General features: G+C 37.9%; 1 long non-coding RNA gene across 7 annotated transcripts in view; it reads left to right on the top strand.

Moving 5' to 3' along the window:
• LOC107079045 (uncharacterized) overlaps positions 1-14009 on the top strand; it is a 73568-nt gene extending 59559 nt beyond the window's left edge. For all 7 annotated transcript variants that reach the window (XR_001480035.2, XR_001480034.2, XR_001480032.2 and 4 more), the window contains 2 exons: positions 7808-7895; positions 13728-14009. This is a non-coding gene — a long non-coding RNA (uncharacterized lncRNA). The remainder of the gene's footprint in view (positions 1-7807; positions 7896-13727) is intronic.
• Positions 14010-24332: the final 10323 nt, after the last annotated feature.

Genomic DNA, 24332 nt, shown 5'->3' with positions numbered 1-24332 from the left:
TGGTATTCATTATCAATTTAAGAACATTTTACAATTCACGTACGATACAGCAAAATGTTTCGCTTTTAAATATATTTTCCCGAATTTGCTGGGATTTTACACAAACATTCTTTACTGATACTGTTAGAATCAGTAAATAGTAAGCGTTTCTGTATCCTAAATTATTATTTTAATTTATGAACAATTAGGAATTGTGTTTGGTTTTTTTTTCTGCGCTTGTGCGCGTCACCTGTCTTGCACTGGATATACTGCTCTATATGATATTAGTTAATTTTCAGGAAATCATATTACCAGACACTGTGCTTAACACCTAAGACTTTAAAACAAATGGAAAATAAACAGAATCAAAAATGCTTTTTCTGCTGCTTCTGCATTTCACAATTATATTTATTTGTTTTTCCTGTTAGGTTTTTCGATGTTCTTTTGACACATAGCAGTCTGTACAATGAGCCTATTATGCTCTATCATTTGCGTTTAACTAAGTGCTCTGTAAAAAAAGAGATACCAGTTAATGCTGTATGTTTGTATTTGTATCTTAAAGTATAATTTTATTTTATTACAGCCTTCTTCACCTTAATAATAGTAATTATAACATATTTTATTTAGAGATTTTATTTAGGATCATTTGGCAAAGTTTTAGTTTAAATGTGGCATTGGCTTGTTGGTACATGGTTAAAGTAAATGAATATGTTGAATATTGAAAATGAATACGTTTTAATTGTTTATAAAGCCTTAATAGATACTATCCATTCATTGATTGGTATGAATATTAATCGACTCTTTATCCAATCACATTGTAACGGGCGATTATTGGAGATTGAACTCTTAACAATCATCCAACTCCGCTTTTTAAAGTTTCTATAAAGTTAAAGTTATATATATATAGTTAATATAGTTATACTGTATAAGGTCAAAGTTACAAAGTTACTAGAGTCACATGAGCAATCATCAAACACAGAAAATCATACTGACCGGATCAGCGTTACCTATCCAACACTGATAAGATACATGGGTGTATTTATGCATCGGAAAACTCCCACACTTCTAGTTTAGGGTGGGAGCTAAGAGCAGCAAAAATATCGTCAGGAGAGAAAAGTTCCATTTTATGGCGGTGGCATCTCCTCTTATGCTGTGATTGGATGGAGAGGTCATTCAAATGCATACCCATAAGTCATTGCGACTTTAAGGTTTGGACCTCACTCTGAAACTTGCTCATTCTAAGACAACTATATGTCAGTTCATTCATTATTATGTTGCTTATTTCCGATAGGGTGACCGAGACCCTCTCCCCGGATTACAGGGCTCAGGACAGGACTACACATTAACGGTGAAATGAGAGCGTCTTTCTGTGAAATGTGTGTCTATAAGGATATGGTGGAAAGACACCTGTATTATGATTAATAATTACCAATAATATTTATTAATAATTCATAAGAATGAACTCAGGTGTACTTTTTATATTACATCCATGTGGCTGGCAGTGGCTGTAGCTTTCACAGATGTGAGGAAATTCTGTTTTCAAACTTACAGAACCCGACTTTGTATTTATATTCTCTGCAGCGAGATTACTTCTCTTGAAAATCTTACTTTGTCATCCTAGGTTTTGCTGCAATCCACTTGTACAGAGAACTGAGACTGATGTGTTAACATCGTGCCGTTAGATACAGGGAACAGGCATTTTAAATTTAATTAATATTTCATACACAAGAGGAGCTATTGAAAGAAATTTGTAACTTGTAAGTAGGTTAATGATGATCACAAATCTTGACCTACTTTTACGACTTGCACTTAAAATACGCATATACATCTGTATCATTGGTAAGCATGGTTTAATTTTTTATCATTTTTAGCTCATCATGTTACTCATAGCAAATTAATAGTACCATGGTCTGGGTCAGCCTACTGAGGAGCTCTGATTCACACTTGTTTACTGATGGTAGAAGTGTCTTTGGGTATCCATGACAACACTCTCGTATGCCAAGGATATACCAAAGCTATTCTGCCAAGGGCAGCTGTGGATTTGAAAGAACAAAAAAAAAAAAAACAATAAAAAGGTATTTTAACTCTTTGTTATACCTTTATATAGACAACTTAATTCAAATACAGTAACATTTCTGATGGTATTTTTCATTCATCTGCAGCATGCGGATATTTATACTTTATAGGCTTGTCCTTCTTATCTAAAATTCCCTGTATGTGCTGTGTTTAACTATTTGATTGTCTATCACATTGCCCCTTCTGTATAAAATATCCGTATAAACTATATAGTGGAAAGGGGTTGTTAACTCATTCCTCTAATTTAAACTGCCAGCTACAGTATGTCTAAAAGAGAATTATTTTCTAAAAACCCACACAAGCCTTACTCGCACTTTGACTGAAGCATAGTTACTTGTGCTCTCTCTTTAGGTGGATGGGTAGTAATCTCCATACAGTACATTCTGAATCATTAATGATTATAAGGTAGGTTTACATTTGTAGAAAATAAAGAAAAATTAAGATACCGTATTCCTAGATGTCTCCAGTTTATTATAATTTAAAAGTGAATGTGTATCTCCTAACAAGAAATGTTAATATACAAAATTATTGCTTGTACCATAGCACTACTTCTACATTAAAGCACTCCTATACCACATTACATGTTAAAATTACATTATAACACAGCTGAGAAATGTTTTGTTTTGACGAAAACTATGCTAAAAGTGAAACTATAGCAGACAGAACAAACTAAAAATAAATATAAGCTTTAGCAGTGTTATAAAATCTGTGAAGCTAGTTTATTCTGGGTTTTTTTTTTACATGATCGTTAAACTCTTAGGAAAATAAGTAAATGGGATTTGGTTCTGATCAGAATGTCAGAGAGTTAAAAAATAAAATCTTGCAAAGAGAAAAAAAAAGGAGAGTAAATCCCAAAAGGTTTGGTGCAGCACATTTTTCCTATCTGGTTGGCGAGCTGTATTAAAAATTCTGTTTCTTCTTTAAATCCTTCTCATCATAATCATGGCATGTTTCTTAATTGCATTGTACAGTATTCATGCCACAGGATTTACATTTCACATATGGTCTCTCAGGAGCGGGAAGGGATGAAAAAGGAATGGGGAAACGTAGTCTTCTTGCTCTTTTCTCCTGCACACTTTTGTGTATTTTTAAAATATTTTTGGCATTCCCTCTCTCATGGAATTGTATCTTTCTAAGTTCAAGGTAAATTAGGGTGTTTTCAAGGGTGAAGACGAGCGTTTCAGTTTCGCAATGAGCGATGTTGTTTTCCCTTTTTAATGAATGCCCGTGTTGTAAAATGGTAAAAACATCATATTTTTATTATAAGAAATCAGCTGCAGTGACCAAGGCTATTAGGAGGGTCAAGGCTGTGGAAGTTCAAATCCAGCTCATGAAGTTCAGAGCCTAGGTATAATGAAATCACAGAGAGCTTAAAAAAAATCTCAAGTCTTTTTTATCTAATTTTGTAGATAACTAGCTTTTCATGAGGTAACTATAATGAAGAAATGGACTGAACTCGGACATGTCGGGTCTAGGATGGACTCCTGGATTCTTCACTACATTGATCTCATTCTAAAGAAAAGTATGATGACTTCCTTCAGGAGACCGATATTGGTAACATTGTGGGAGAAGATGGTAAATGGCATACGTTTTATAATGGATGTTTTGCTGAAAAGCCATGCAAGAACAGAATCAGTCCCTGATAGAACAGTGATCGCTGTCGAACTCTGGTGGGCACTGTAGCTCTGCTGTTTGTGTTCTGGAATTGCAAAGAGAAACAGCCAGCTTCAAACTGCACATGTACTGGACAAAATGTGTGGCCTTCCCCGCTCTAACAGGCAATTCGGGCCCACAAGCAATTTGCATTTCCAAACTGAGGGTAAAGAGCAAAAAACCACTGCCAGTTCCAAATCACAGGAAGGTGAAACCTACAGCAGGCTTAAGCCATGGTTAGTCTGTGTGTGGAAATGTGCGGAGACAAAGACTCTTAACTCAGGAAAAGATCCTTGTTAAGTCCTGTCAGTTAATTTCAGAAACTTGATTTCATCCAGAGAAGCATGTCAGTGGTCTGCTGTATTCTGTGGGTTTGCACGGACTGCAGTCGAGTGACACTGGCCTCATGCTTCTTGTAAGCAGGATCCAGCCGACAGCATTTCCACATCCAGGAAGACAGACAGTGGGGCACGACAAGTGCTGTCTTCAGATAAAGGAACATATACTGTACTTGAGGAAAGGTTGTGCCAGTGTTTGTGATAGACTGATATTCTAGATTCCCTGTGTTGAAGAGAGAAAAAGTGAGAGTCAAATCATAGTCAGGAAAAAAGAAGTTACGGTCCCTGTTGTACTCTCAGTTCTTCGCTTTCTCGATGAATTAGCTACAGTACTTCTGAGACTCAGGCTTTTCATGCTAGTGTCCATCTGTCATTTCTTTACCCTTTACCTGGATAAGTTTTGTGCTGATAATTAAGAAAGTTTCACAGCAAAAATGATCTTCCAGCACCACAAGGATCTAAATACTACACATAATTTAAGACATAATGAAATACAATAGCAAGGGCTTTGCCTGGGAGAATATATTGTACACTGGCAAAATGCAGATCAAACTAGGTTTAGGTATTTTCTGTGAGCAGAGTCTCATAAACAAGATGCATTAACTTTAGGTTACATGTCGTGATGTCATGACTTTTTACCATAAGCTCGGTGTTTTGCTGCTCAGTCGTTAATTAGGTTTTGTCTATCATACATTTTCATTCCTAGCAGTAAGTAACTGAAGCAGGATTTACACACTGTGATGTAAATGGGATCAACACAGAGATGTGGAGTTTCCTTGAAGGATCATTTCCTTCATGAAGTGAACAGAAAAAACTGAACTGAACACACAACATTGCATAAACAGAATTTTTAAGCTATCCATTGCTAAAACTACAATTTTATATGAAAGATATATATAGATTTATATATAATTTATTTAAATGCCGGCTAATTCTATTTACTCTTTCTTCTCCAGTACGTTCTTCTTCTGTCTTACCTGCATGCCATGTCTATGGAGACATAAAGGCTATTGAAAATGCCAGGTGCTGCAGGTACCTTCAAGTGTTATGTTCTAAGCAATTTTGTTGTCATCTTCCAGTGTTAAACATGATGTAATTGAATTTCAGCCTATATTGCTGTACAGCTCTCGTATGGCACAAACATTGAGAGCAGATTCCAGCTTTAGGATCACTGCCAGGTGTAATTTCATTCAGTTCGGATACAACCACCAGCAGAATAATATATTAAAAAATTTCAGTAATACTAACTGTGGTAATCTCCTCGGAAATGGTCCACTTCTGTTCATTTTCATAACCAGATACAGCTATCCACATGATCTCATATACCGGTACTAACAACGCAGCCAAAAAACGACCAGGTAACAGGACCGATTTCAACTGGGAAAAATACTGGATAAATACCTGGAGCTGTTTTTATTCTTAAAGACATCTGAAGAATATGAAGGACAAGCAAACAGGGCAGTCTCCCTCATATATGGGATTCTCTGCTCTTTCTTTGTTGTTTTTTAAGCAAGAAAGGTTTGTGGCTTTTTGCTATTCATTGGTTATTTAATTACATGACGTGCACCCAACTCTCAGCCTTCCCCCTGCGGTTCGGTGATTGTCTTCTGGCACCAGCAGCTTTTTCAAGTTTTCAAGCTTGTTGATTGCAGCCCCTTGGAGAAATACAATATAGATACAGGGTCTGGAAGCAGGTTTTATTATTTTGCAGTGATGTGTGGTTTGGAATGCATTCCAAGTCAAGGACTTTCAGATTTGAGTTTTTAGGCGATTACCCTGGTGTTGCTCGTGAACACAAGAATGCTCAAATATGAAATGTGAGTCCTCCAGCTCTTGTCCTCTATCAGTTGTTTCTGGTGTTGTGAATATTCTGTTTTATTGAAAGATGGGTGCAGGTAATATTTTTTTCTGTGTATTATTCCCTTACATATATATATAGACTGGGAACTTACAGGGCACCAGGTTAAGAAAATGGCAAATGGCCTCGATTAAAGTATTCTCAAAAGTCTGCATGCTTGTATACGCAGGTGTTTTCCTAAGAATGTGAAAACATGAACCCTCAATCAGCTGTCAATGGGGCACAGTGGTTAATAGTGCTGTGGTGCTGTCTATGTGGAGTTTGTATGTCCTCCCCATGTTCATGTGGGTTTCCTCCCACAGGCCAAAAACTGGTCGTTTTAGGTTAATTGGATTCTGGGAAACCTAGCCCTAGGTGTGTCTGTGTGCCTGCCCTGCGATGGACTGGCGTCCTGCCCAGGATGTACCCTGCCTTGCACCCGTTGCTTGCTGGGATAGGCTCCACCATGACCCTGTACTGGAAAGGGGTTAGAAAAGGAATGAACAAGAAACAGACTAAATGAGGTAACTTAGCCCATCCCTTTTGAACAGTTTGTGTCTCTATGTCACTAGCAAAGCAGCAGTTGCTCCATTTAATGAATAATGGGACATTCCCATAGACAGCTCTCCACAGTGTGTGAATGGGCAAACATCTTATAATAGAAATCAGAGTTTTGGTCCTCCTACAGTACAGTACGCTTCAGAGAGCATTTTTATAGTCTTTGGAAATATCCACACAAGCGATGCAAATATTTTATCGGTGTTATTTTCAGAATAAGAAAATCCTCACTAATGAAAGAAGTTCAGGCTTTCCAGTGGGAAGGCACGGGATCACAGATGAGGAAGTGCTGTTGTTTCTTAAGTAAACACAGGAAAAATTGCTGAGTAAAAATTTGGTAATTTAATTCTGGAAACTTTGGAATGTTTTCAGCCTCGCAGTTGAATATATTAATGAATGAGCAGCATTCTTCAAGAGCTCACACCCCAACAATACGAGCTTTGTAGCGATGGCCATCAATCAATTGAATCTGCACTATTTATTCAACAGCAAAGAGTTTTATTACAATTTACAATAGAAACAGAGCAGGGTCACAGGGCAGTGCAGAGGTGACGTGTTGGAAATTTGCCACCCATTCACCAGAATGTAATGTTTCACTATGATTCTGTTAATCAGCACAAATATCTGAATTTCATCCATCCATTCATTCATTCAAGTGCTTTTTCTTTAGAGAGCAGCAGCGAGCTGGGGCACTGTACTGGATAGCACAGGACAAAAGGATAGATGATAACCCATTGCAGGGCACTTTAAATTTTTGCAACAGCCAATTAAAAAAGTTGATTGTAACGAGGCTGAACTGTGAGTATAACCCAACAGAGGATGATGTTCCCGATTCATATGAAATGGAACCAATAGCTTTGGTATTTTGCTTGCATGGTCCCACCCAATCTGGCAATTTTTAAAGCAAGTCCAGTGCAGCTTTACTAAGGTAAAGTACAGTTAAAGGTGAAGTGCAGTCTGAAAGTACAGCTCTGTTATATGTGAGGAGTCTTGTTCTGAGGGCAAAACTACCCTTGAGGCACAACAAGACATCTCTACTTGCAGCTCTGCCCCCAGAAGATGAATCATCACAAATAACTAAACTGAGCTGACTGAAAAAAATACAGTAAATTATTTACAGGAGCCTGTACTCTTAATGTTTATGTGTATCATATTTGTTCAAATCACATGGTGCCATTCTGATGCACTGGCAGATTTGCAGTGGGTCCGGTTTTCATTCAGTTTTACAGCTTGATGACATAAAGCAAAACAATAACGTCAGGTAACCTGCCCAGATCAGACAGCGAGGTAGTACCTTGTTTCTTTATCAAACAAGACTCACTCTCACCGAATGCATTTTAATTGTGATTGTTTCATTTTCTTCCAGGAAAGAGGCGTCTGCAGGGAAAAATATAGGTGATGCCTTCATCTGAAGGAAATTATTTACTGCAGCTTGGGAGAAACATTCACTTCAAGTGAGTAAAATATTAAGCGGATTAATACACATATTCCTCATTCTAGAAGAGGAATATTGTAGAAAATGGCAGTAAACAATGTTTCTGAAATAACCATTTATATCAGCCTTGTGGTCTTCAGTTGCCTGGAACATTAAGTCTTCTCTTTGAATTAAAATGAATATAAATCTTGTTAGGAAGGGAGGAAAGTCATTATTGTCTGTTTACAATATGTTTTTTATTTAGAATTGAACTACCCCAATAGCAAAATAGGTTTCTTTCCCACAATGGAAAAAATACTGGTCTGAAACTTATCTAACAAATTAATTCATAACATAATCAGAGACATCTCGAAGTAAACCACTGGATTGATACTTTATCGATAATGTGGAATTCACTTGCTGATTGCCTTTTAAAAAACGCATTTGGCCAGTCATATTATCATTTAGATTGTGAGCAACATATACTGAGCATCTAAAGAAATGTATCACTCCCTGTGATCAGAAAAATTCTAAAACCTTTTTGTGGTCGGTGCATTGACATTTCATTATCATGGGTAATGGGTAATGAATGGGTAAATTCACTATCCTGATTAATATAACTCTTCAAAACTGTTGATTAACAGTGTGGCCAAGGGTGTGACTGTTGGAAGCAGTACAAGCTGTACATCTCAGACACCTGCTTTGCACAACGTGTAGTTTTCTGCCCCATTCCTTTTAGGACCGTGGACAAGCAAGTGGCTGATCACTGGTCTCTGAGTCCTCAATGCCACATGTACTCCCAGTTCAATACACAAAAGTTCAAAGGAGCCCATGGCGGGAGCATAACTGCGGTTTACCTGAGGTTTTGCTCTAAAATGTTGATGGCACAAAGGTATTGTTCTGTTCTGTTCATTATATCTGGACAGTATAAAACTGAAATAACACTTTCAACCAACTTCATGACATTGTTCAGCTGTTCACAAGGCTGATGGTCACCAGTTTTCAACTCATAAAGGTGTAATGCTCAACTTACACATTTCTTAAAAGGGACATTTCAAAATCTCACACTATCTCAAAGTGTCTTGGCTAACATGAAATCATAGGGTCACCCTACTTAATTGCAGGGACTGTGACCTCTCTGTGTGCCCACTTAGAACAATCCATACAAATCACATTGAGCATATGTATAAAAATATAAAAAATATCAATTTATTTATTTAGATTGTATCACCTCTTTAATCCTATTTCACTAGGAACATTAACACCCAAGATGAAAGCATCATGGAGTGAAATTGTGGCTTAACCCACTTGGCTGAGGGCTGGCCTCTGGCCAGAGGACAAGGAGGTCAGGACCCCCTGCAGGGTGACCGAGAGGCAGTCGCAGAGGGGGAGATGGGGTGGAGGTGGGAAGCAAGAAACATGCAAGAGAGAGATGGTGATCTCGTAGGTATTTATAGAGTTTGGGAGAGGAATGGATTGTCAGGAGCGATTGCTAATTACTGACAGCTGAGTCTGATTGAGCTTGGTTGTTGTCATCCCTCCTGAACTTTTGTTATCAACTCCATTTATTACAATGCTGTCCAAGGGGAAAATGCACAATTATAACCCTGTTTGGCCTAGATACCATAGGCTCCCCCCTTACAAGTCTCCAGTATGCACATATACCAGTTAGATTCCTTTGTCTCTGAAGTAAGCAAGCCATTACAGATAAACAGGTTCTGTCCATCATTTGTAAAGCTATTATTCTCTGTTCCCCAAAAAAATGACTATGTATTATTTGCTCTTCTGTCAATACGATGCACAGCATGGGATGCTGCTGAACAAACTTTTGGGATTTGCGTAAGTATTATGGTTACCAACTATGCTATTTTGAGTGGTCTGTGGTTCCCCATTTTGGGAAATACTGCTCCATCTAAGGGCAGTTTTACAAACTAGCAATTCTTCATTTTCTTGGAGCTCCACGATAAGGAAAAAGGTTTTAAAAGTGGCGGCTTGAGATACACTCAGATCCATGAGAGGCATAGAAGTTTTACGCAAGACTTTCTTGAGATGCTTTGTTAGAGGGATTGCAAGTGAGTTCCGTGCATTCCCATTCATTTTTAACTACAGTGTTTTCAAAGTGTACGGATTGAAAATTGCTCTGCTTCAGTGATTTTTGATCCACCCCCACGAGGAACAATGACACAACCATGCCATTTCCAAAGGGAAAGAAAGGCAGGACAAAAAAGCAGTCCTACATCGCCTTCCTAGATCTGGTACATTGGTATACAGTGTGTTCTAGCAGCTAGCGTTTTCACTCAAGGTGTTCTTTTATATGATCTTCTGATTCCCTCACCTTAAAACTCTGGCTTCCTTCAGAACCTAAACAAGTGTCACACCCTGCTGCATAGCAGTATTCAAAACTAAATGTTGAATATTACCATTAATGTGCTCGTGCAAAAAAATCCTCTATTAATCTTTTGATCCTAATCAGATCTTTTAGTTGGGTGAAAAGCTGTTCTTTCCCAGGAGAGATGGAGAATCCCATGCTTTCTACACCATCAAGAAGTGTTGTACCTTAGGAGAGGAGAGCTATAATTTTACTCCAGAATCCTAGCACAACATTCCTGCATTAAAGACTGTCTGCTTCCCATATGAATCAACCTGCAGCTTGAAGCTTTAGAATATTTCCTGGCCCCTCTTTAAAGACCCAAGCACAGGGCTTTCTAGATAGTATGATTATATTTGTAGAGGGCAAAAAGATGGATACTGTCATGGCTCCACTGTTTAAGGCAAGGAAGGTCCAAAGCAGTAGATCCTCTAAGGACTTCAACAATATCATGTGTTACTGTAATTATGAGTGTTTGATCTCCTGAAAGCATCGCTGGTGATTACAACATAAAGCAAAGAATCGTTTCCAAGTTTAGTCTCAGAAAGGTATTCATTCTCTCACGCTAGACGGCTGCTCAGAGGCTGTTCTTTAATACGATTGTCTTAAATTACTGATTGTAAAAACCAATTTGTAGAATAGTAAATTGGCAAAACAATGGACTTTTATCTTAAGAACATAAGAAAAGCCTGTCAGGCCTATTTCACAGGGGTTAATTGATCCAAAAAATTCATCCAGCTGTTTGTTCAAAGAGGACAGGGTACTGACTTAAACAGCATAGCTGTTACTTTTTCATACTCCTGCGTGAAAGAGGCCACAACTCGTTTGGATTGTTTTCAGCACCCAAAGTACTTTATGTTTGTGCCCCCTAGTTCATAGTTCATTGTCCTTTTTGAAGAAATCTGCTTGATTCACTTTATCAGTGCCTATTAGGATTTTAAACAATCTGGGATATGTCCCCTCATTGATTTCTCTGTTCAAGGCCAAAGAGTTACATTTTGTGTTTTTTCTATTTTTAACAATTTGAAATGCTTTCTATTTAATGTCATATGTACAGTACATAATATATAACAATTGTAATTTCTAATAATGAAACAATTAAAATTAATAAGATAACACTGATTTATTCCTTCTTGACTCATTCTGGGACATTGCATGATTTGGAATTCTTGGAATGTATATCAGGCGGATGTTTAGGTATGAGGTTAGGTATTTAGAATAACATGTCCTTACAATACAACATTAAATTACAATTCACAATCACTGTTATTACAGTATATTGAGAAGTATATTTGTCGTATATTTTAGGAGATCCCTAAGATATAAAAAACAGGTCAAATAAACTGGTGTGTAAAAGTGTTATATTCAAAAACAATGTTACATATACTGTATAATAAGGTGTGATATGATAGTCTGTCTCAGCTGTGTGCAAATGTAGAGTTGGTATTTTTTGTTATCTTGTCACCATTGAGCTGAAAATAACGTTCACTGGCTTTGATCCACAACTAACATTGTTCCAGTTCTGACTTTGGGTTTGGGAGATGGGGAAAATGTATCATCCTGGATGCTTTTATAAGCTTTCTGAATACATGTGATACCATAGGAATCTGGTTTGGTCTTCCTGCCGTGACAGAGAAAACCAGGGCTGTTGGTGTGTTCCAAGTGAGGCTTAGGGATGGTGCCATTGATGTCCCTGCAGGGATTGATTGGCAATCAGGATCAGCCTGCTGATGCAAGTTTTCAACCATGACTGCATTTCATATGGCAATCTTCCATTTGTACTATGGTCCTACAAACCCTCAATGACAGAGACATAAGTAAATGCTTTATGGTGTTATTGAGCGGACATTTTGGGTGGTGGACAAATTTTAATTTCGCACTTGCGCTTCCCTCTGCATAAAGACTGTCTGGCAGAACACAGTGCTGAGCTTATCTTTTCTAGCACTTGGCGTTTTGGTTTGCAGCAGATGTGTTTAAAACATATTTTCATTGCTCATTCGTTCCCACTCTTTCCCTAGCATCTGCAGCCTAGACTTCTACAGAAAAAGGTTCCCCTCCCACCGCTTTCCATTAGTTGGTGTCCAACTGGTATCGTACAGGCCCTCCACTCCCCCCTGTCAAAGCTTCCAGCTGTATACGTTGTTGGAATTTCTTCTTCTGGGGGTTCAGCTTGGAATAGTTTCTCCTGCATTGCATCTAGGAAACTTCAGCAAGTGGCAGCTGTCTTCCTGCTTTCACATCAGGCTATTCTTCCAGTCACCACTGCTCTTTTTGCTACCCGCCACAGGATTTTAATTTCAAGCTAGTCATCCTAGGTTCTGCTAGTGCTGCCACCTGTTCGCTGACTTTCATTCTGTCACCTGCATCATAGCTGCTTCTAACGCACTGCACATCATTCACATGAGCTTGTCAAACATGTTAAAACCCACATCGTATGCACTTCTCATTCATTCCATGCTACATGCATGAAACTGCTTGCTCTTGCGTCAGTGCTTGAAATCTGCATTGGTGTTTTGGAGATCCTTTTGGGGGTGAAGTGACAGCTTTTGATTTCTGATCAGCACTGTCAATACCTCAGCCAGGCGAGTTAAATCCAAAGTATTAAGCATGAATGGATGAACAAGGCGCTCCTTGCATCTTTACTAGCACCCCTCCCTTCACCCCAGCTTTACTGTGACAGCATTTTCTACTTGGCTTGTACCTTATGAGTGAGGGAGGATGTGACAGCATGGATTTTCAGCCAGCACTGTCATGTCCTCAGCTAGGCGAGTTAAAACCACAGTATTACCACGCTCTCCCTTCATCTTTATACAGTATATTATCTTTTCTATTACAGTTGCATAGAACCAGACCAAAATAGTTAGAAAAGAACATTTAATCCATTAGAACAAAGGCAATAGTTCCTCTACCAGTTTCTTTCATTATGAATGTAGAGATGATGTAACCTGAAAATAGTTTATTGTTAGAAATAACACCCTGCAGTAATACCAATATTGAATTTAATCAATTCAAAAGAAATTTGAAATTTTTAGATGAAGTTTGCTAGTTCCCAAGGATTAAATCTAGAACTGCATCTTACAGGCTTGCAATGACAAAGACGTGTGCTTCTGTACAGATAGCCCATACTGAATGAGCTCACCTTTTTTATCATTAGTCATCATTCTATATAGTTCCAGGAAACATAACACCATAATGTTGTTTTCAATGATCTGATGAATTTCTGAGTCTAAATATCACAGTCTTCAGAAGCTGTGAAACACTGACACATCTAGGATGGCATAATGTGATTTACAATTCATGTTTTCTTTTTCATTTTGAGTGTCTCTGCATTCTAGTTTCATAAAACACCTACCTCAATTAAGGCAGTCCATTAAACAGTTCCTCCAACTTCTGAGTCAAATTCTAAAACACATGTGAAGACAAACCATAGATATTAGAACACATGCAAAAGGTTTTTCAGTCATTCATGTTTTCAGCCTCTTCAAAAAATACATTTCTTTTCAGGTGGATGTAGTGGCCAAGTACAAGGGGTGAAGAACTGTGGAAAGCTGGAGGGAAGCAGTGTCGCTCTGCTGTCATCGAGGCTGCCTAGAAAGTAAGAATCTACCAACAACAAAAAATTGCATGGAATACAGTCTGTATTTATATCTTTAGCCTTGCTGGCAGATGTGGTGAACATGATATATTTATTAACTGATATGGTGAAACACAAAAAGAACATTCATGAATCTCTGTGGCTCTTTTAAGTTGATCTTACATGTCCTTAATAAATTGTGGAATATCCAATGGTGTGTCTGTGTGCTTCTTGTCTTCCATTCATTGCTGCCCTTCACCTCAGTTGAACCCTCTGAATAGCAAAATGCCCTACTGTAGGTCTTTGAAAGGGTCTTAGAACGTTCTGCATGTTCCAGGCACTTCTTGTAGCCTGTTTAAATGACCTTATGGTGAGATACTTAATGGCTGAGTCAGACAAATTCATGCCATTAAAAACAAGGCTTCTGATGTTCTTAAAGGTTGTGAGCCTGTGCTCACAAGTATAACAATTGCAAAAATTCACAAGTAAAAGCCTTTATGAATTGATAATGTGAGTGATTATGTCACCGACTTAGTACTAACATGGTCATTCTGGTGTCATTTGTATATTTTGTCCTGTTCTATAATTACTGACAAATGAAAATCATCGTTGCTGTCCACACCGTGTGGTATTTTGTTGAAAATATGTTGCTTTGTTTCACAAATTCACACAATTCAGACCAGGAATGCTAGGTTGTGGCATGATGCACAATGACAGAGTTTGCCATCCAAAGATCATAGATCTACATAGATGCACATACCACTACGAATATGACTTTGCTGAGAACAGCAGATTTTTTTTAATCAAAGAAGAGCCGTCATTAGGGTATGCCTATTATTACTTTAATGATCTTTAAGTCTCAACAGGTAGTCTCTGTAGTCAACTTTTTTGTTATGTTTGACTAATGCCTGCCAGTAAAACAGTCAACTGCACATGAAATCCCCTCTTCGATGCCTCTCAAGACCTGAAAGTCCCACTAGCAGAAACACCTGTAAGCTCTGAATGTTGGCTTGCTCCCACCTACAAAAAGGAGAAAGAAAAGATTTTCAGTAAGCAGTGTCATTACACTGCAGAATTGAGGTGGACGCTGGCCAGAGTTCAACTCCCAAAGAATCTGTGCCGCTAAAAAGATTCAATCTTGGCTGGGTGCAGGAGTTTTTCTTTGGTTAAATGACCAAAGTCTGCATATATCTTACCCATCATTCTTGACAAAATGTATCTAATAAAAGCAAGATCTGCACACATTGTATAAAACAATAATTTAACATCTTAATCACATCTAAACATTCAATGAGGGTATATCCGACAGGTACAAAGAGATCTTTCAGGACTTTTACACCCAGCAAATAATGTTGTACAACAATAAAAATGTTTTTGTTTTTCTATCAAGAGGAGCCTTCCTACAATACATGAGCACAAACACAAACATTTAGGCCATAAAGTTTAAACTGAATCTATCTGATGCAAGGCGAGTTTGTGTATTATTTATTGTTTTTCAAGGAGCAGAAACCTTTACAATTTACAATTCAAAGAGCATTTATGCAATTATTTTTTGTTTTTGCCTAAATGAATTATATTTGACCTATGTAAAATAAATATCTGTGCTTTACCCACAACCTACAGTATAAACAGAAATAAAGTGATACACAAAGAACAGCTATGACTTTGTATTACACTTTCCAGAAATAGTAGAGCAGTTTGCAATAACAGCTGGTCAGGAAGCCTTGTGTTATGTCACTTGCCTTCAGACTGCATCACCAAGCATGGGATTATCTAAACATTGACGTTTATCCCATCTTCGGATAGCAAATTCTTATTTCTACAGTAGGAAGCAAAGTCATCATCACAGCATGATTAGCTGTGGCTTTATATGAACTACCTGAGCAAAATGCATTTTAATAGTGCTTTTTGTTTGGAGCTTGTGGCACAGCGCAACAGACACACTTTTACTTCAGGAGATACAGATAAGCCCCAGAGAGCCTTAGAGTCAGGGAGGCAGCATGCTTGGTGAATCAAGGCTACCTGACTATACAGGTGACAACTTGGTAATACGAGTTAGAATGTGAGAACATAAGGAAAGTCACAAACACAAAGTTTATTGTCTAACAAGAACATGAGAAAAGATGAGGGGGTATACCCTTCCTGTCCAAGTCATGTGAGCCAGAGGTCTCTACAAGGGTGATGAAGATGGGGGTAGGAGGGGAGTTCCTTAACCAAGAACGCATCTTATTTACAAAAACCGAAGAGTAGGTGACAGGTATGACTGAGGCCTTATCTTCCTCAAGAACTTTTGTTGTGAACGTGTTGTGATTTTTTCAGGAGATGGGCCTCTCAATCACTGGGTTAAATGAGTGGATGGATTCTCTAACATTGGTGCTCTTCCAATAACTCATCCAATTAAAAACTATGTGAGTTTACCAGACAAGTAAATAAGTACTGTACTTTTAATCATTATGTTATTAGGCAGATCTCCTTTTCAGCATAAAGTCAGATGAAAGAAAAGAAGACTTCTCACACAGGGTTGAAAACCAATTTAAAAGGAGTTGGCACCAAGGTCATTATGCCTACAATGTGATGAATGTGTTGATTCTGAATGTAAGGAATTCGAAAACGTCTTGTATTATTTCTCTTTTCTAAAAAGAAAGATAATCAATGAAAATATGCATTACCGTATATCCTAAAGGCTGTTATATATACTTACAATGCGTATTTTGATTTTTACAGAGACCAGGTTTAACAAAAAATGCATTAATTGCCCTGTTTTAATAGAAAATTGTCACTAAAAACCTGATTACTTAATATGATATCTTCTACCTTGAATACTACATAGGGACCATCACCACTAATGTAATAATATGTAGATAATACAATATAGATGCGTGCCTACACAGCAAGTGAACTATGTGTAGTGTCCGCCTGAATGAAGTTAATTGGCTGACTGAGCAGCATGGGAATTTGAAGAATGTTGTTATCCCATTCGCTGCTTCATCAGTCCATTGACCTCCTGTGACAGAGGTCACACTATAATAAGAGGAGGAATGGCTTCATGTTCAGTAATATCTTAAGACTCAAGAGGAGCAAAGATTTAAGAGGCTAGTTTGTGTTTGGTTTTCGAAACAGTGAGAACTTGTATTAGATTGCTCGATGCTGGGAAAACATTAATTGCGTAATCATTTGCCTAAACCTTAGGCTGTATTTTGGCTGCCAACCCCAACATTATATTCTAATTTTTCTAAAATAACAATTCTGCAGTTTTGATGTCTATCATTGCTATAGATTTTTCTTTATGGGATATGTAATAAACATACATTTAAGTTTCCTTAAACTGTCTGCAATTAGGAATACAATATTAGGAAAATATCAAGCCAGAGGGGGAGGTTAGCTTAGCTTACAATTTCTCTCCACTGCCAATCAACCTTTTTATGTGTAATTTGCCAAGTGTTTCATTTTCATCTGCCAGAATATTATTTTAGTGGGAAAAATATTTTCTGCAAAATGTACTGTAGCCATAGCTTTAATTTTGGTGTAAACATAACTTTAATTTTCTGTAATAAAATCCTGCAGCATACCACACTGGGTAATATTATATAAGCAAAAGTTCTTCCATTCAATCCCAAGCCTGTCCTTTGATCTTCTGAGGAAGTCTAACAGAAGAGAGAAGTTTACATCAGAGGACTTATACAAACTTCTAAGAAGAGTTCAGGTGCTTTATTCATCATTAATAGAAGTTATGAATGCTAACTCACTGGATTTTTTAATCCAATATTGTAAAACAGGGATATAATGGGTTAGAATACATATAACTGAAATTCAATATAAGTTTCTTTACCTGTTTGTGTTGGTTTTCTATCAAGATTTATTGTGCATTCAAAGCTCTGGATTAAAGATTTAACTGTTCCTTCCTGGAACTAAGTTTCTTCTTGCTGCTTCTTGCCTGAACAATTGAATTGGGGAAAACTGAGCCATCGCCTGAGTAAGACCACCGCCTTCGAGAAACCACTTAGGATTGATCCACAATAAACTGATCAGCAAAATAAATGGAAGCTGACCGTTGACACTTGGAAAAATAGAAAAACTCGGAAAATTATACAAATCAATCGACAAGGTTTGGATATCTGCAGGGGAACACATACCTGTTATTATGAATTATGCAAAGCTGTGTTGCACAAATCACACTTAGTAAGACACTTAAGTGTGCATGCTGTAATGTGCCTGTGCCGTAACATTACTGGAAACTGAGGAGGTTTTGTTTGCTGTTTATATGGAGAGAGGCAGAAGAAGAGGAGCTGAAGTGGAATAAATAAGATAAGAATAGGAGTTCAGTGAACCTCTACTTTCACAATGAAATAAAACAACCACGGTCATTTTTTTATTTTAAATCTGAAAAGACCCGGCTATTTTTTAGAAAAGTGCTCAGTCACAGTGAAACGACATAAAATGGTGCAAAGGTTTATGGTTACAGGTCAGGTGGCCCCCCCTGAAAAATATTAGTGAGCTATAGGTTGTTAAATATAAACACAGTCAATACAAGCTGTTCTGTTGGCAGCATTTCAATTTTCTCCTTTAACAGCTGCTCAGCACTGCTTTTAAAATTCTTTACCTTTTTTTTTGTTTTCTTCTTTTGACTTTTTTATTTGGAAAAAAATGTTTTCTTACAGTCCAGAGTAAAACGCTTAGCCGGTGATATTTTTTTTCTGCTTTGCATTCAATTCCATCGTACACTTTGTTTCTCTGTTTCCTCTCCAAAGGAGCACTGGGAATGTACAGTACTCTATATTTAGAGAACCTAGGACCAGAGAGGAGTGATTGATTTCAGAGTGTAAAATACAGGCAGGACTGTGCTCCAGAGGGGCCTGAGACCATTTGACAGAGATGTGAGGTGAAGTTCTTTATGTTTTCTCATTGTAAGGAGGGCAGTTTATTGCTTTATAAAAATAGTCATGATATTCTGGATGCTCATGCTAAATCTCAGTCCTAGCCAGGTTAGCAAAACTTAAATCATTGATTGATACTTGATCCTTTCCAGCTTAATATTAAATGTGACAACAGACAAACTGTATCAAACAGCAGGTTTAATTCACAGTGAAAGAGTAGAGCATCAAGAGAGATTAAGTTTCTAACAAACACCAGCTCTGAAAGTAATGCAATTGACTGAGGAAAGCATAATTCTGTGATTCATTTAGAATGTCATTTCATTACGTTGTGCACTCACTACAGACAACAAAACAAGCTTTTATTTTACTTGAATCCGATTGAGATGCTTTGACTTCACTTAAGAGAACACCATGAAGCTATTAAGAGATTAGAGCTTTGTCTTCTTCAGATCAGGAGTTAGAGTCTTGAGGTATCTAAAGATACCAAAGGTCTGGTGCTGTTGTTGCCATTAGCACATCATTTGATAGGGCTGAAGAGTTCACATCTTAGGAAAAGGAAGAATTGCTGCAAGAGCGCAAAAAATTACTGATTACAATTTTGGATAAAAGTGATAAATTAGTACACTCACTTCACTCCAACTGATTTCCAAGCTATTCACTGAAATTGTGCATTGATATCTAATGGGAATTGCAACACATTTCAGTATAGCTCTCACTTCAACAATACATTAGAAATTGTATTGCCCGACAGGGATTGGGATGTCCTCAATGTGGCATCCGTACCAGGTGATGCACCAAGTGTGTCCCCTGCTGCTCAGTCTTGAAGAATATGACACACATCCGCCCAAGTAAAACCTCAGTGTCTGCAGGGCAGTGAGGAAGCTTCATGGCCCACACAGGGACAGAGAGCAGCTGCCTTCTCCTACTGAAATAACCACTGTATCAACAACTCTTTTTGAACTTCTTCTGTAGATGGACTCCTGTCGCTCAAAGAGCTTCTGATCTTGCTTTCTAGCATTTACTTTCATTTCACTCTGAAGTTGTAACTGGTGATGCTGGAAATGAAAAGCAAGGTCCTACCATTAAACATCTAGAGTACTTTCTCATGGAGAACAAATTGCCTTCCAAGCTGTCTGTGCATGATGTTCTGTTTTGTTATTGTGGAAGGAAAAAGAATCGTCTGTGAAAAAATAAAATGGATTGTTTGATAAGAAGATTGTTTAAAATTAGAGTTCTTTGTCTGATGCGTAGGACAGTCAGGCTTATATTTTGTGACGTTGATGCACTCAATCCATAGATTACCCCTCCTTCTCTCTGCTAGATACACAGGGACTCCTTCCGGCTAAACTGGGGCTTTCCTATAAAGACGTCTACATTTGTACTTGTGTTCTTTTTCAGCTGAAGTGGAGACTGCATTGAAATGCATTTGAAATGAGAATAGAAGGCATTTGTTATGCGGAAGATTGTGGAAGTGTGGAATGAGATACCCAGCCATGTTGCTGAAGCCAGTACCCTCGTTTATTTTAAGAAACAACTGAATGACATCATGGGATCAATTAACTTCGAACATGTTTTGGATGGGCGGATAGTAGTAGAGATTTGTCATTCTTATGAAGGGTACTGTGAATCATAACCCTTGTAAAATTTATTTAGATATGTAGGACGTGCTTTATCATCACTCTTGAGACTTGACTAAAATAAAAATGTTATCAATCGCTTGGATAATTAAGTTTATTCCAAATGGAAAACCAAAGGGAGACATGGGAAACCTACAATGTTGTGATGGTGATCAACACAGCATGCCTGTGTATTTTACAGTAGGTCGTGAGGCCTATCTCTTGGACACCATAGGGAATAATGGAAATTGTGCTGGGTGTTGCTCATTTTTCTGTGTTGAAAATCAATGTGCTGGACAGTTGTTTTTTGGCTGCCATTTCTGAGAGCTCAGAGCTCTCAGAGTCTACATCAGCCTCTTCACCTTAAAGCTGAACCACCCTGCAAACAATCCAAAACAAAATTGTTGAGATTATAGCTATAAAGGATGTTCCTGCATAAAATCCAGATGTCCTCAATTTTTGTGATGAACTTTGAGACTGTGAATCCATTCAGTGTGAAAATAAACATCTGTGGGGAACCGGGAATCTAGTCAGAGAAATTTACAAGATGTGTGTGATAGAAATTGCACACCTCATTTTATTTGTCCAGCAAAATAATTCAGACAACTGGTTCTTCAAAAATTAAAAATAAATGTGTGTTTGAAAATTAGTCATTAAATCAGATGTCTTCTCAGCTGTAAACAGACGGCTGGAAAAGATCCTTGGATCACTTAATTGCTTACTTGCAAATGGACTAGATAGGCCAAATGGCACCCTTTTGTTTGCAACCATTCTTATGTTTTAATGTGTAAAAAAGAGCACACCACAGTTATTATCCTAGCTCTTTTTTTATGAATTATGATATAAGTAACTTCAGTTTATTTTTCTAACTCAATTGTTTTGCTGTAGGATTCAGGACCAAGCAAGGACCTTGTTCATAAACGCTGACCGCAATCTTGTTAGTGCCTCACCTTTCCCTGAACCACGCAACAGGTGTGACGAGGTACACATCTCAACTAGGATGTCGTCTCTGTAGGGACCTGAGGCATCACGGTGGTGAAGTGGTTAGGTCTCTGACCCAACTCTTGGCTGAAACAATCCTTTTGTACCCTTGAGAAAGAACCTGCAACAGTAAATGCCCTGCTACAGTAAATATTCACCGGGTCATCACTGCAGTTCTGCAGTGATTCTATGAAAGCTGATTTATCTGCATAAATAAACAATTAAATGAGAAAAACGCTGGAGTTTACTTTTTTGTTTTTTTAAACCCAATGAATTTTCATCTTGGAACAGAGGAACACTTTTATGAGGCCTTTGCTGGTTTTGGTGTGTGCATAATAATAATAACACAATAATTTCAGAAGAAAGTCAACTCCCAGTTTCCAACAACTGCAGGTTCACTAAGGTATAAACAGGGATCTCTAGACCATTTTGTCCCAGTGTTGGTTACACAAGCACCCCTTCACCAGCCCATTGACATTGTCTGTGTAAAAACCCTCTGGCTCATTTTAGGGGTCAAGCATACTGTTACGTTATTGAAGTGCTTCAGGATCTAGAAACAATGAACACAAGAGTCTGCTGAGCTTTAAGGGGTCTGGGAGACATTAATCAAAAGGAATAATCTCGTTTACTCCAATTAATTAAGTTCTTGATAAATCATTAATAGTCATCAGCAGTCCAGGAACACAGAATAAAAAACACAACCTACAAGAAGAATAAGGAAACGAGGAGAAGAAAGAGCCAGATAGAGGAAGAATGTCAGGCAAGAGGAACTTTTTCGAATCAGCTTTGAGCTCCAGATTCCAGCTAAGTATCTAAACCTTCTTTAACAGAGCTTATCCTCTGTTATTTTAAGAAACTCTGATTTCTTTTAGAAGGAATTTCAAGGCTAAAGATATTCTCTCCAGGTTAGTGATGTGTTTTTAGAATAGGGAGGTAGGAGTCATATATATTGGAAGAGAAATTTAGCTCTGGGTTATATTCTCATTTATTTATGATGCAGTTCCTTTGATAGCTCAGTTGGTAGAGAGGACATGACATTTATGATGCACGTTTACATCTCTTGAGGGCCTTTTAGTCATTATATAGGATTTTTTAATATTGGGTTAGCAGTCTGGGTTTTAGGTCAGGATGTAGGTCTCCGAGACGCCTTGTTTGTAAACAGGGTAACTTGTATTTCTTATATTGAGTTGTGTGTTGTCTAGTTTGTGGTATCTACATTATTAATAAATATTTGTTTGTGTTAGTTTGCCTCCCATTTATTACTCTTCTACCAGAGCTGTGCCAGAGTAAAAAGAACTGAAGTGCCACTGACATGACTATACTGACCGCTGTGGTATAGTCTTGTCATATCTTCATAGTTTGTGGGTTATTTAATTTTTGATTATCCTACTCTGTATTTTCTCATTTCTCTCATTTGTTACTGTAACATTTGTAATGTCTGAGGCTACTGCAATAAAACCACAGTGTTTTCTCATCAAAGAGGGGTTGTACATCTCCAGACAAAAGTGCTCACTGTGGATGCACTATGCACACGCAAGACTGGTGAAAAGGACTCCCTTTAGATACAGTGCACAGTCATGAATTCCATTCAATATCGAAAAAAAAATTCTGGAAATAAATCCAGATTGCACTGTTTCAGTTTCAACAAGCTCAGTTTGGTTCAAAACAAATTCAAAAACAGTTTTTGCATTTTTTGCATTCACATTAGTTCAAAAACAAATGCGAAAACGTTTCAACTTAATTCCTAAAACAGTGACATTTTTGGAACTCTAAGAATATAAAACACCTCTTGAAGCACCTTCATGTGCTGTTTACAGATGCACAAGTTAAAACTGAAGACGAAAGGCTTCTTGATTGCTCTCTGTGATAAAAAGGATTGGACAAGCGGAATACACTACATATTCATGAGCTCTGCTAAACTCACAACAGCCCAAAGCATTGCCCTTTGGAGCTATAATACGGAGAATTCTTGTGCGTGGCCTTCTGATAAAAATGAAGACGGGATAAAAGCAGAGAACACCCTCACTTCTATTCTCTTTTCAATGTCACATTTCAGTGTTTAACCCAAGTAGTGAGGAGCCTCTTTTATTTTTCAGGAGAGCCCTGTGGCTTCATGATTTAAACAAAGTGGAACACTTTCCTGCTTTCAATTAATATGCACCCTGCAGCTTTAAACCTACAGTACATCTGGAGTAGATTGGACTGAATGTTAAGTCCCCTCCACCCGAAGAAGAAAAGCAATGTTTTATTTTTGAACTGACTGGCGTCTGTGCTAGAACTGCATTTTCCAGTCCTTACATACCTCAAACATGCTTACTTTCCATCCCTTTACTGTTGAAATAAATGGCAGGCTGCTATGAAAAACTCAAAGACAGTACCCTAATAAAGTTGACAGGTCTCTGAAATATTGTTACTTTTTCTCCTTTAGTGTATTGCTCTTTTGTAAACTCATCGTCTCTGTGCTATAAAAGGGACGTCCAGTCCTGGTCCTGGTGTCTGATATGTGTTCAATTTTATTTCCAGCTCAGCTCTTTATGACCTAAATCACCACCGTGATGTCCAGTTTAAACTCTTTCTTCAGGTGCTGCTGACCTAGAAAACGTGCAGACACACAGGCCCTCCAGAACCAGGATTGGACACCCCTGCTCTGGAATCCAACCAAACACTTTAAAACAGTAGAAGTGCCTCTTCGTCTTCTAAACGTTATATCTTCTAGTGAATTGTGGTGTCCTAACTCTATTCCTGCTGGACGTACTTTAATACAATGAAACAAACTTACATCCATTAGTGTTCATGACTATGTTTTCCATTACGTCCCAGCAGGCCCACTAAGCAGCAGATCAGACAGAGAAGTAAGAAACTACTTCACCTGTTGAAATAAGGCTAATTTTATAAGGCAAGAGTATAAGTCAGGACACTAGGGCTGACACCCCTGTTCTTCAGGAGGAATGTGCAGGAAAGTGCTGCTGTGATACCCCGGTTGATTTTCTCACAGAATTCCAGTATTCCCTGGTAATATATCCAGACTACAGATTATCTCTAATGTCATCTGTGCTATTGTGCA

The sequence above is a fragment of the Lepisosteus oculatus genome, chromosome 3, assembly GCF_040954835.1.
Source record: "Lepisosteus oculatus isolate fLepOcu1 chromosome 3, fLepOcu1.hap2, whole genome shotgun sequence".
NCBI classification, from domain to species: Eukaryota; Metazoa; Chordata; class Actinopteri; order Semionotiformes; family Lepisosteidae; genus Lepisosteus; species Lepisosteus oculatus.
Note: the sequence above shows the minus strand (reverse complement) of the source record. Positions and strands in the feature narration are given on the sequence as shown.